This window comes from Corylus avellana, chromosome ca2 (assembly GCF_901000735.1).
Source record: "Corylus avellana chromosome ca2, CavTom2PMs-1.0".
In the NCBI taxonomy this organism is placed as follows: Eukaryota; Viridiplantae; Streptophyta; class Magnoliopsida; order Fagales; family Betulaceae; genus Corylus; species Corylus avellana.
The window spans coordinates 5,709,000-5,720,173 of NC_081542.1; positions in this window are offsets into that span (position 1 = coordinate 5,709,000).

Sequence of the window (11,174 nt, forward strand, 5' to 3'; positions counted from 1 at the left end):
TTAGAAAATCTATACTTTTTTGGGTGGTAGAACCTTAGAAAAGCTCTTATATTGTACAAATGTATTTTGAAAATTTTCAAAATAACCTGTATCGCACCGTGTGGCTGTTGACCCCGCACCCCCACAACCTAATCGTCCCCCCCAAAACTTCATTACACTCATAGGCCAGTAGACTTCCGTCTACTTGGCCTTCCATTGGTGTTAATATAAGCCACTAGTTCCAACAAACACATACTTGATGAATTCTGAAAGATCCATTCCCTAATTTGGAAAAAAAACGAAAATTTTGTACATGGTTTAGTTGAAGATTATATGGCATAACCAATTCACTGTAGATTCCTTTTGTAAACAAGATATTATGAAAAAAGTTGAGTTTTTTTTTCTTTTTTTGAAAATGTTGTTGTTCAAGAAACATGTGCTATAACTACCACTCAATTTAAAGAATTGCATCTTATTCATTTGCCAAAATTGAAGCATATATAGAATAAGGACCCTCAAGAAATTTCCAGCTTTCAAAATCCATTTGAAGTAGATTCTATGTATCAATGACTATTGTCTGTTGTTGGGTAATCCTCATAGCTCTTTATGTATGCATGATGTTGTTCGTGATGTTGCCAAATTAAGAGCGTGAAGGGATCATAATATGCTAGTCGTGAGAGCTAAGGGTAAGCTAAATGAATGGCCAGATGTGGATGCACTGAAAAGATGAAGGGCATTCTATGTTTTTGGTGTAGATGTACATGAAATTCCTAATGAAATGGAATGTCCAGAATTAAGATTCTTGCTTTTGCGTAGTGGAGATCATCCTTGGCAAATATTAGATAGTTTCTGTGAAGGGATGGGAAAGCTCATGGTTTTAGATTTGATTGAAATGCAACTTTCATCATCACTTTGTTTCCTTAGAAACTTGCAAACATTGTGCTTGGATCAATGCGCGTTGGGAGACATAGTTGTAGTTGGAGAGCTCAAGAATTTATCAATTCTTAGCCTTTATGAATCTAATATTTCAAAGTTTCCAAAAGAAATACGGTTGTTATGTCGTTTGCTGCTGTTGGATTTGAGCCATTGTTTCGAACTTAAAGTGATTGCACCTAATGTCCTATCAAGCTTGGTCGCATTAGAAGAGTTTATATATGGGAAACAATTGCTATGAATGGGAGGCTGGACTCAATAATGAAAGAGATAATGCTAGTCTTGTTGAGCTAAAACATTTGTCACATTTGATTATTTTAAAGATACGTATTCGAGATGCTAGCCATCTGCCAAAAGATCTGACATTTGAGAAGTTAGAAAGATATGTAATATTTCTAGGAGTTAAAAAATCCAAAAAAAACCAACCGGCAAATAAAAAAAAAAGTTTTTTGGAATAAATAAATAATTTAGGCCAACGACAGCGACTAATTTAGGCCAACTACAATAACTGTTCATATCGTATTAAAGTAAAATAAAAGGTACGGTTGTTGAGATATTCCAAAAATAATAATTTAGTTCATGTAATCAAGATCTCGATTAAAACTTTTTTTACTCGAGATCTTACTTTAATACAACATGAACCAATTTGTAATTTAGACCAACTATAGTGACTAATTATTTATTTATTTTAAAAAACTTTTTTTTTTTTGTATTTTTTAGCCCATTGGTTTTTTTTTTTGTATTTTTAAAAAATTGTTTAGTTTTTTTTTTTAATACAATTATTTCATTATTTTATTTATTAAAAGAATAGGGTTATTATAGGAATATTTAAAAAAAAAAAAAAGTGGCATTTTTGATACATTTTGGTAGTTTGGGGGCTACTTTATTACCTTTAGAAAATTGAGGGACTATATTGCAAACGGCTGGTAATTCGGGGGACTTTTTTATATTGTTTCCTTTAAAAGAATTGCATCTGATTCATCTGCAAAAACTAAAGCATATATAGAATAAGGACCCCCAAGAAATTTTCAGCTTTCAAAATCCACTTGAAGTAGATTCTATGTATGCATGACTGTTGTCTGTTACTGGGTAATCCTCATATCTCTTTATGTATGTATGACTTTGTTCATGATGTTGCTAAATTAATAGCGTCAAGGGATCAAAATATGCTAGTGGTGAGAGTTGATAGTGGGCTAAATAAATGGCCAGATGCGGATGCACTGAAAAGATGCAGGGCATTCTTTGTTTTTCGTGTAAATGTACATGAAATTCCTAATGAATTGGAATATCCAGAATTAAGATTCTTGCTTTTGCGTGGTCGAGATCATCCTTTACAAATATCAGATAGTTTCTTTGAAGGGATGAGAAAGCTCATGGTTTTAGATTTGATTGAAATGCAACTTTCATCATCACTTCTTTCATCACTTTGTTTCCTTAGAAACTTGCAAACATTGTGCTTGGATCAATGCGCGTTGGGAGACATAATTGTGGTTGGAGAGTTCAAGAATTTATCAATTCTTATCCTTCGTGAATCTAATATTTCAAAGTTGCCAAAAGAAATAGGGTTGCTGTGTCGTTTGCTGCTGTTGGATTTGAGCCATTGTTTCAAACTTAAAGTGATTGCACCTAATGTCCTATCAAGCTTGGTCGCATTAGAAGAGCTATATATGGGAAACAATTGCTATGAATGGGAGGCTGAATGACTCAATAATGAAAGAGATAATGCAAGTCTTGTTGAGCTAAAGCATTTGTCACATTTGATCATTTTAAAGATACGTATTCAAGATGCTAGCAATCTGCCAAAAGATCTGACATTTGAGAAGTTAGAAAGAAACGTAATATTTCTAGGAGATTTATGGGATTGGTTTGATGGCGAGGAGAAGCCTCAAAAACATTAAAACTCAAGCTGAATACAAGTTTTCAATCAGAGGTTAGGTTTAAAATGCTATTAAAGGGAACATAAAGTTTTTATTCAAATGAGTTAAAGGGTGTTGAAAGTGTTCGAAATGAATTAGATAGAGAAGGTTTTCAACAACTGAAATGCCTCCATATCCAAAATAACGCTGAGATCAAGTATATTATTAATTCAAGGATGCTTGTTATTGCCTTTCTTGCCTTGGAGACTTTTATTCTAAAAAATTTGACGGCTTGGACGAAATATGTCATGGCCAACTTCTCTTGATGCCCTTTGGTAACTTGAGACTTCTAAAAGTGGTAGAGTGTAATAAATTAAAATTTGTCTTCTCATCTACCATGGCAAGCGGCCTTTCTTAATTGGAAGGATTGATGATAGTAAAATGTAGCATCATGGGTGCAATAGTCATGAAAGAAGAAGGCGAAATAGGAGTAGAACATATATCCTTATTTCCTCAACTGTGGTACTTGGCACTAGAGCATCTTCCAAAGCTCATGAGCATTCAAAATGCACTCATAATTGATGCTGGAGAAATTATCTTGGTGGCCAAGCCTGATTTTCACATGCCACTTCACGGGCTTAGAAGAAATATGTCATGGTCAACTTCTCTTGACGCCCTTTGGCAACTTGAGACTTCTAAAAGTGGTAGAGTATGATAAATTAAAATTTATCTTCTCATCTACCATAGCTAGGGGCCTTTCTCAATTGGAAGGATTGGTGATAGTAAAAATGTAGCATCATAGGTGCAATAGTCATGAAAGAAGAAGGCAAAATAAAAGTAGAACATACATACTTATAGGAGTAGAGGAGATCAAGATTGTGAAATATTTGGATTGAGCTTTTGAAGATACTGTTAGTTATTGACCTGTTTATGATTAATTTTTAGCCATTACTCTTCTTTAATAGTTCAGAGAGGTCGACTTTTTATTTTTTACCTTATACTCGTTCCCTCGACTTTTCATCCTTACTTGGTATTTTGTCTTCAATATGATGGTTAGAATATCATTAACACTGTTGTTACCACGCATAATAATGATGAACAATACAGAATTGAAAAGAGAGAAACTAAGAGAGAGTAAATACACAGATTTAACGTGGTTCGGCAATGTGCCTACGTCTACAAAGAGGCGGTTGTATTTTGTTATTAATGATTCAGAGTTACATCATCACATATATATAGGAAAAATCCTAAACCCTAAGTGTACGAAAGTATTTTGAAAATTCCCAAAATACCCCGTATCGTACCGCGTGGGCGTTGCCCCCGCACCCCCGCAACCTAATCGTTTCCTCCGCAAACTTAATTACGCCCATGGGATAGTAGACTCCCACTCCATGAACATCGCTATTGCAACGTTCACTCCACTCCCGTCTACTTGGCCTTCCACTGGTGTTAATACGAGCTATTAGTTCCAACAAACACATACTTGATGAATTCTGTAGGTTCCAATCCCTAGTTTGGAAAAAACGAAAAATTTTCTACATGGTTTACTTGAAGATTATATGGCACAACCAATTCAATGTAAATTATTTTTGCAAACCAAAAATTATGAAAAAGTTGAGTTTTTTTTGAAAATCTTGTTGTTCAAGAAACATGTGTCGTAACTACCACTCAATTAAAAGAACGATATATATATAAGTCCTCTAAACTACCATCCGTTTACAGTATAGCCCAAAATGTTTAAAAGGTAATAAAGTAACCCCAAAACTACCAAAATGTATAAAAAATGTCACTTATTTTTTTATATTCCTATAATACCCATAATCTTTTAAAAAATAAAATAATAAAATAATTGTAAAAAAAAAAAAAAACCAAACAATTTTAAAAAAATCCAAAAAAACCAACGGGCAAATAAAAAAAATAAAAATAAAAGTTTTTTGGAATAAATAAATAATTTAGGCCAACTACAGTGACAAATTTAGGCCAACTACAATAACTGTTCATGTCGTATTAAAGTAAAATAAAAGGTACGGTTGTTGAGATATTCCAAAAATAATAATTTAGTTCCTGTAATCAAGATCTCGATTAAAACTTTTTTTACTCGAGATCTTACTTTAATACAACATGAACCAATTTGTAATTTAGACCAACTATAGTGACTAATTATTTATTTATTCTAAAAAACTCTTCTTCTTTTTTTTTGTATTTATTAGCCCATTGGTTTTTTTTTTTTTTTTTGTATTTTTAAAAAATTGTTTAGTTTTTTTTTACAATTATTTCATTATTTTATTTGTTAAAAGAATAGGGTTATTATTAGAATATTAAAAAAAAAAGTGGCCTTTTTGATACATTTTGGTAGTTTGGGGCTACTTTATTACCTTTAGAACATTGAGGGGCTATATTACAAACGGCTGGTAGTTTGGGGGGCTTTTTTATACTATTCCCTTTAAAAGAATTGCATCTGATTCATCTGCCAAAACTGAAGCATATATAGAATAAGGACCCCCAAGAAATTTTCAGCTTTCAAAATCCATTTGAAGTAGATTCTATGTATGCATGACTGTTGTCTGTTGCTGGGTAATCCTCATATCTCTTTTTGTATGTATGACTTTGTTCGTGATGTTGCTAAATTAATAGCGTCAAGGGATCATAATATGCTAGCGGTAAGAGTTGATGGTGGGCTAAATAAATGGCCAGATGCGGATGCACTGAAAAGATGCAGGGCATTCTTTGTTTTTGGTGTAGATGTACATGAAATTCCTAATGAATTGGAATGTCCAGAATTAAGATTCTTGCTTTTGCGTGGTGGAGATCATCCTTTACAAATATCAGATAGTTTCTGTGAAGGGATGAGAAAGCTCATGGTTTTAGATTTGATTGAAATGCAACTTTCATCATCACTTCTTTCATCACTTTGTTTCCTTAGAAACTTACAAACATTGTGCTTGGATCAATGCGCGTTGGGATACGTATTCGAGGGACTCAATAATGAAAGAGATAATGCTAGTCTTGTTGAGCTAAAGCATTTGTCACATTTGATCATTTTAAAGATACGTATTCGAGATGCTAGCACTCTGCCAAAAGATTTGACATTTGAGAAGTTAGAAAGATATGTAATATTTCTAAGAGATGTATGGGATTGGTGTGATGGGGAGGGGAAGCCAAAAAAACATTAAAACTCAAGCTGTATACAAGCTTTCAATGAGAAGTTGGGTTTAAAATGCTATTAAAGGAATCAGAAAGTCTTTATTTAGATGAGTTAAAGGGTGTTGGGAGTGTTATAAATGAATCAGATAGAGAAGGTTTTCAACAACTAAAGCAACTCCATATCCAAAATAACACTAAGATTAAGTATATTATTAACTCAAGGATGCCTGTTATTGCCTTTCTTGACTTGGAATCTTTTATTCTCAAATATATGACATGCTTGAAGGAAATATGTCATGGCAAACTTCTCTTGACACTCTTTGGTAACTTGAGACTTTTAAAAGTGGTAGGTAACTTGAGACTTCTAAAAGTGGTAGAGTGTGATATATTAAAATTTGTCTTCTCATCTGCCACGGCTAGGGGCCTTTCTCATCTGGCAGGATTGGTGATAATAAAATGTAGCATCATGGGTGCAATAGTCATGAAAGAAGAAGGCGAAATAGAAGAATATACATCCTTATTCCCTTAACTGCGTTACTTGACACTAGAGAATCTTCCAAAGCTCATGAGCATTCAAAATTCACTCGTAACTGATGCTAGAGAAATTATCTCGGAGGCCAAGCCCGATTTCACATGCTAATTCTTGGTGAACATGTATATTAAACTTTATATTATCAAATAATATGATTCCACACACGTCACATGCCAACATAGATGTATAGAGCACATGGTTTCAATGATAACTATTTTAGTAGTGTATCAATCAACAGATTCCCACATCCATGAAAATCAACCAAAATTAATTTTTATAATTATTACAACGTTAACTCTTGTTCAAATAAAATTTGGAATAATACCAATACCGTAGCTTTTGAACTTATGAGCAAAACACTACAGGGGAGCCAATATGTGAACTCTATTAGATAATCCCTTAACTTATTATCTTATAGGATGTCCACATTTAGGTCAAAGTGATAGAACTTATATGGCCTCTAAATGGAATGAATGTAATTTTCATTGCGATATCTAGAATTTAGCGTAAGAAGGAAAAAAAAATACCAATAATAACATAGGAAAAAGAAATATGTCTATGTTTCTCAAATTTCTGATTGTGATGCTAGTTTATCTTTAGAGCAAAGGGTTTCAATTTTGAATTAGTATTGAAATGACCATGATCATCAATTTTTAAGAATTTTTGTAATGTCACAAGAAATTTCTAGAATTCTGTCTTTACGAAGGGTGCGAACTTCTAACAAAGAATACATTTGTATGATTATTGAGAAATTCTGATTCAAAAATATTGAGTAATTTAAACCTTTATTCTTCATTTTGAGTATCAAGTAAAAGTTTGATTGTTGTAATCAAATCAGAGTAGTGGAGATCAGGATCGTGAAATATTTGGATTGAGTTTTTGAAGATATTGTTAGTTAGTGAAATGTTTATGTTTAATTTTTAGCCATTACTCATCTTTAAACCACATAAAATTAGCTAACCAATACTACTATTACATCATTTGTGTAGACTATTTATGTCACTTGGAAATGTCGTGTAGTAGATCATGATTACAATAAAATAGCACAAAACAATCAATAGCAGAAGAGTTTATGTGGTTTCCTCCTATGAGGTATGTCCACGAACAAAGACAATTATAAATTGGAAAAAAAAAAATCAATAATGAAGAACAAAATAGTGATGAATAAAAATAATTCAAACTCAAAATTTAATATACCCAGTGTTCACAATTAAAGCAAAAAAAAAGAACTTTTTACTAAACATAAATAGATTTTTATCTGTGAATATGAGCCCACACTTTACGAAATTTAAGTATGCCAATGTATATTTGCACTGTGATTTACATGAGCATTTTAAGGAAAAAGGTTTTCAAAGAAGTTTTAGAGGATAAATGATTAACCACTGGTGTAGTTTGTGTTCCCCAACTTGGAAAGCTTGCATCTCTCCTCAATGTCGGGCAACAAGGTCCTCTTGTAGTTTAGGAAACATGCCATGGTTTCAAAATTTGTTTGTATTTTGGGAAAAGTACACTTTACCCCTTCAAAGTTTGGGGCGATTTTCAATTCGGCTTCCAATGTTTTAATTTTTGCAATGCACCCCCCCCCCCTCCAAACTTGCAATTTTTTTTTATTTTTTTTTTCAATTCAACTAATATTATCCCAAAATTCCCATATTGCCCATAAATTTTTTTTTTTTATAAAAAAATTTTAAAAAAATTCGAGGTGGTTGTAGCCACCCCTTTGGCCATCTGGCCATTTTTGCACCTCGAAATTTCTTTTTTCTTTTTATTAAAAAAAAAAAAAAAAAAATTAGGGGCAGTATGGAAATTTTGGGATAACATTGGTCTAATTGAAAAAAATTTGCAAGCTTGGGGGGGTACATTGCAAAAATTAAAATATTAGAGGTCAAATTGAAAATCACTCTAAACTTTGGGAGGGTAAAATATAATTTTTCCTTGTATTTTTGATATTGTTAATTTAGAGCTTTTGACTCTTTAATTTAGAGTTTTCTCAAATTCAGGATGTTTTCTCATTTTTATGAAATGGAAGATGAATAGTTTAATTCAGAAAAAAAAAAAAAAAAACAAAACAAAACAAAAAAAAAAAACTTAGCATTCCACCCGCACGTTACCATGGCTTATCATCCCTAATATTGGTGGAAAAGTTTGGTCTTTCACCTGAAGTCTTTTCTTATCAATAAAAGGAGTGCATTAAATTCTAGAATTCTTGTTCCAAATGAATTTGGCTTTCTCAAACTTACTTATGAAGCTTTCTTAGCTCACCTTGGGATGATAAATAGTACATTCATAAAAATGATGAATATGATAAAAAATTTACTTAAATAATTAAACTTTTGTATAATAAAATATATATATATATATAGCCCAGCAGGCCGAAAGAGGACATTTCCCTAAACATATTATAAATAGACCCAAGACCCAGATACAAAACCCAATTATCTGTGCAAGAAAGGCCCAACAACCAGTTATATGCGCAAGAGAAAGCAAAAGAAGAAATGGGTCTCAAAGATTAACGCGGTTCGCACTCGAATTGATTTCAATCATGGCCTCAAAAACCAACATTTTACCACAGCCGTTAGATTTGGTAATTGAGGAAATGGGCTGTGGTGATGGAAATGGAGGAGGGGGTGTGTGGTTTTGGAAGGTGTTTGGAGGAGGAGGCTTTGGTGGGTGGAGAAGGAAAAGGAAGAGAAAAATGTTGCTCCTTGGGTTCTTGCTGATTTTTGGTTTGGGTTTGTTGTTTGGGAAAGAGGTAGAGCCCAATGTGCTTTGTGGGTGTTTGGGTATTGGGCTACTTGATGTTGTTTTGATTCAGTGGTGGGGAAAGAGAAGAAGTAAAGATTGGGTTTTGGGGTTCTGTATAGCCCGTATAGGTGGGGTTTGATGGGTTTTGGGTTAAGGAGGGAGCAGGTGCAAAAAATTGTGGAGGTTGGCAGTGTTAAATTACCAGTTATCCTAAAAATTTAAATTGAGATTAGGTAAATTTAAATCCACACGTGAGGGCTAATATTTTGCTGGATCCTTGTCACGGGGTAAGTAGCGTGGGCCTCATTCGTACTGTGATAAGCTCTGATACCATGTTAAATTACCAGTTATCCTAAAAGTTTAAGCTGATAAAAAAACATAAATTTAATTACTTAATCAATAGTTTAACAGGCAAAAGAATAAGAGGTAAAGGTGGTAGTGCATTGTAAAAGAGCTCTACAAAACAAAGATGGAGGTTTTATTTTTCTTTTCTAGAATGTCATTGTCTAATCTTTTTTCTTATCATGGACAGTGAAAAGATGATTCATTTAGGGTTTGTCATTTCTCTTCATGATAAGTGTAATCTAGTTGACCAAGTGAGAAGCTGCATAATCGAGCAGAGTTTATGTTCATTCTAACATATTGGGTAGGGTTGGTGCATAGCAAGAGGTAAAGCTGGCTAGGGAGATGATGGTTCATAGAATGATAGAAGGATTGCAAAAACTCTTGGCATACTGGGGTGGAACTGAATTGTTGAGCTCATAATTGTATCATAATTCATTTTCTAATGTCAAATTTATGTTGGATAATCACTACAAAAAAACACACACACACACACAATTAAAAGAAAAATGCTTAACTTTTCAAAAATTTTCTCCAAAAGTTAGTTCTTAAATGATGTATTAATATTTTATGAATTTGTGACATATTTCTCAAAATAATAATGATAATGTTTTTTTTTTTAGGGGGGGTTAAATGATGGGTTGGTCCTCAAGGCTCTTGATGGGGGCAAGGCTTTTGGGGTAGTTTGGCCACTCCTTGGCTGATCATAGGGGGTGGCTCGAGCCATCCTCTTGGCCAAAATAAGGGTGGCCAATCAAATTATGACTTTTACCGAAAGCTATGTTTAATGAAAATAAGATAATTTGTTAATGGTATTATAAAACAATTTGGAAAATAATCATATTTAGACCCTAGGGGTTTTTTTTTTTTTTTCCTATTTGAATTTAGATTTTAGGTTTTCAATTTAAAAAATAAGGTCTTTGGATAATGCCAAAATTTCAAATAAATCTCTTTGTATCGTCAAAATAATAAATTTGCCAATAAGCGTGTTTCATTTGACACTTCACCACCCAAGGAGAAGAAAGAGACAGCAAGAGCTCTCACATTGCCTGCTGTATTTATTTTTCCAATTGTTGTATTTATTTTTCTGTGTTTTCCTTGTATTTCCTGTTGTTTTGTTTAGGGTTTATTTTTGTAGTGGGTTACTATCTCCTTGCCATGTATTGGTTTGATCTTGTGGAGGAGATTTTAGTTGTCGATGGTTGTCTTTCAACGACTCCTATCTGGTTTGCTGCACAGTACTTTCTCTGCAACAATCACCTAACGGTGGTTACTGCCTCTACTGCATAGAACTTTTCACCAAGTTTTTTTGCCGTTTGTTACCGCCTTGCGCGGTTCTAGAAAATGCTCTGCTTGTTTATGGTTCTTTCGGGATCATAGACATCACTATTGCCTGCTGTTTAGTCATTTTGGATTGGATCCAGATTCTGTTACTGTGTTTGTACTGCATTTATCTTTTGGGCTTTGTTGTCGGGATGCCTACCCGAATCATGTAACCTCCTTTCCCTTAATTGAAAAAAAAAAAAAAAAAAAACCTCTCACATTTCTTATGTTCTTTTTTGTTTTTCAGATAATAGATAAGCACTTGTTTTCATTTATTTCTATTTGGCATATATATATATATATATATATTAGGTTAATTG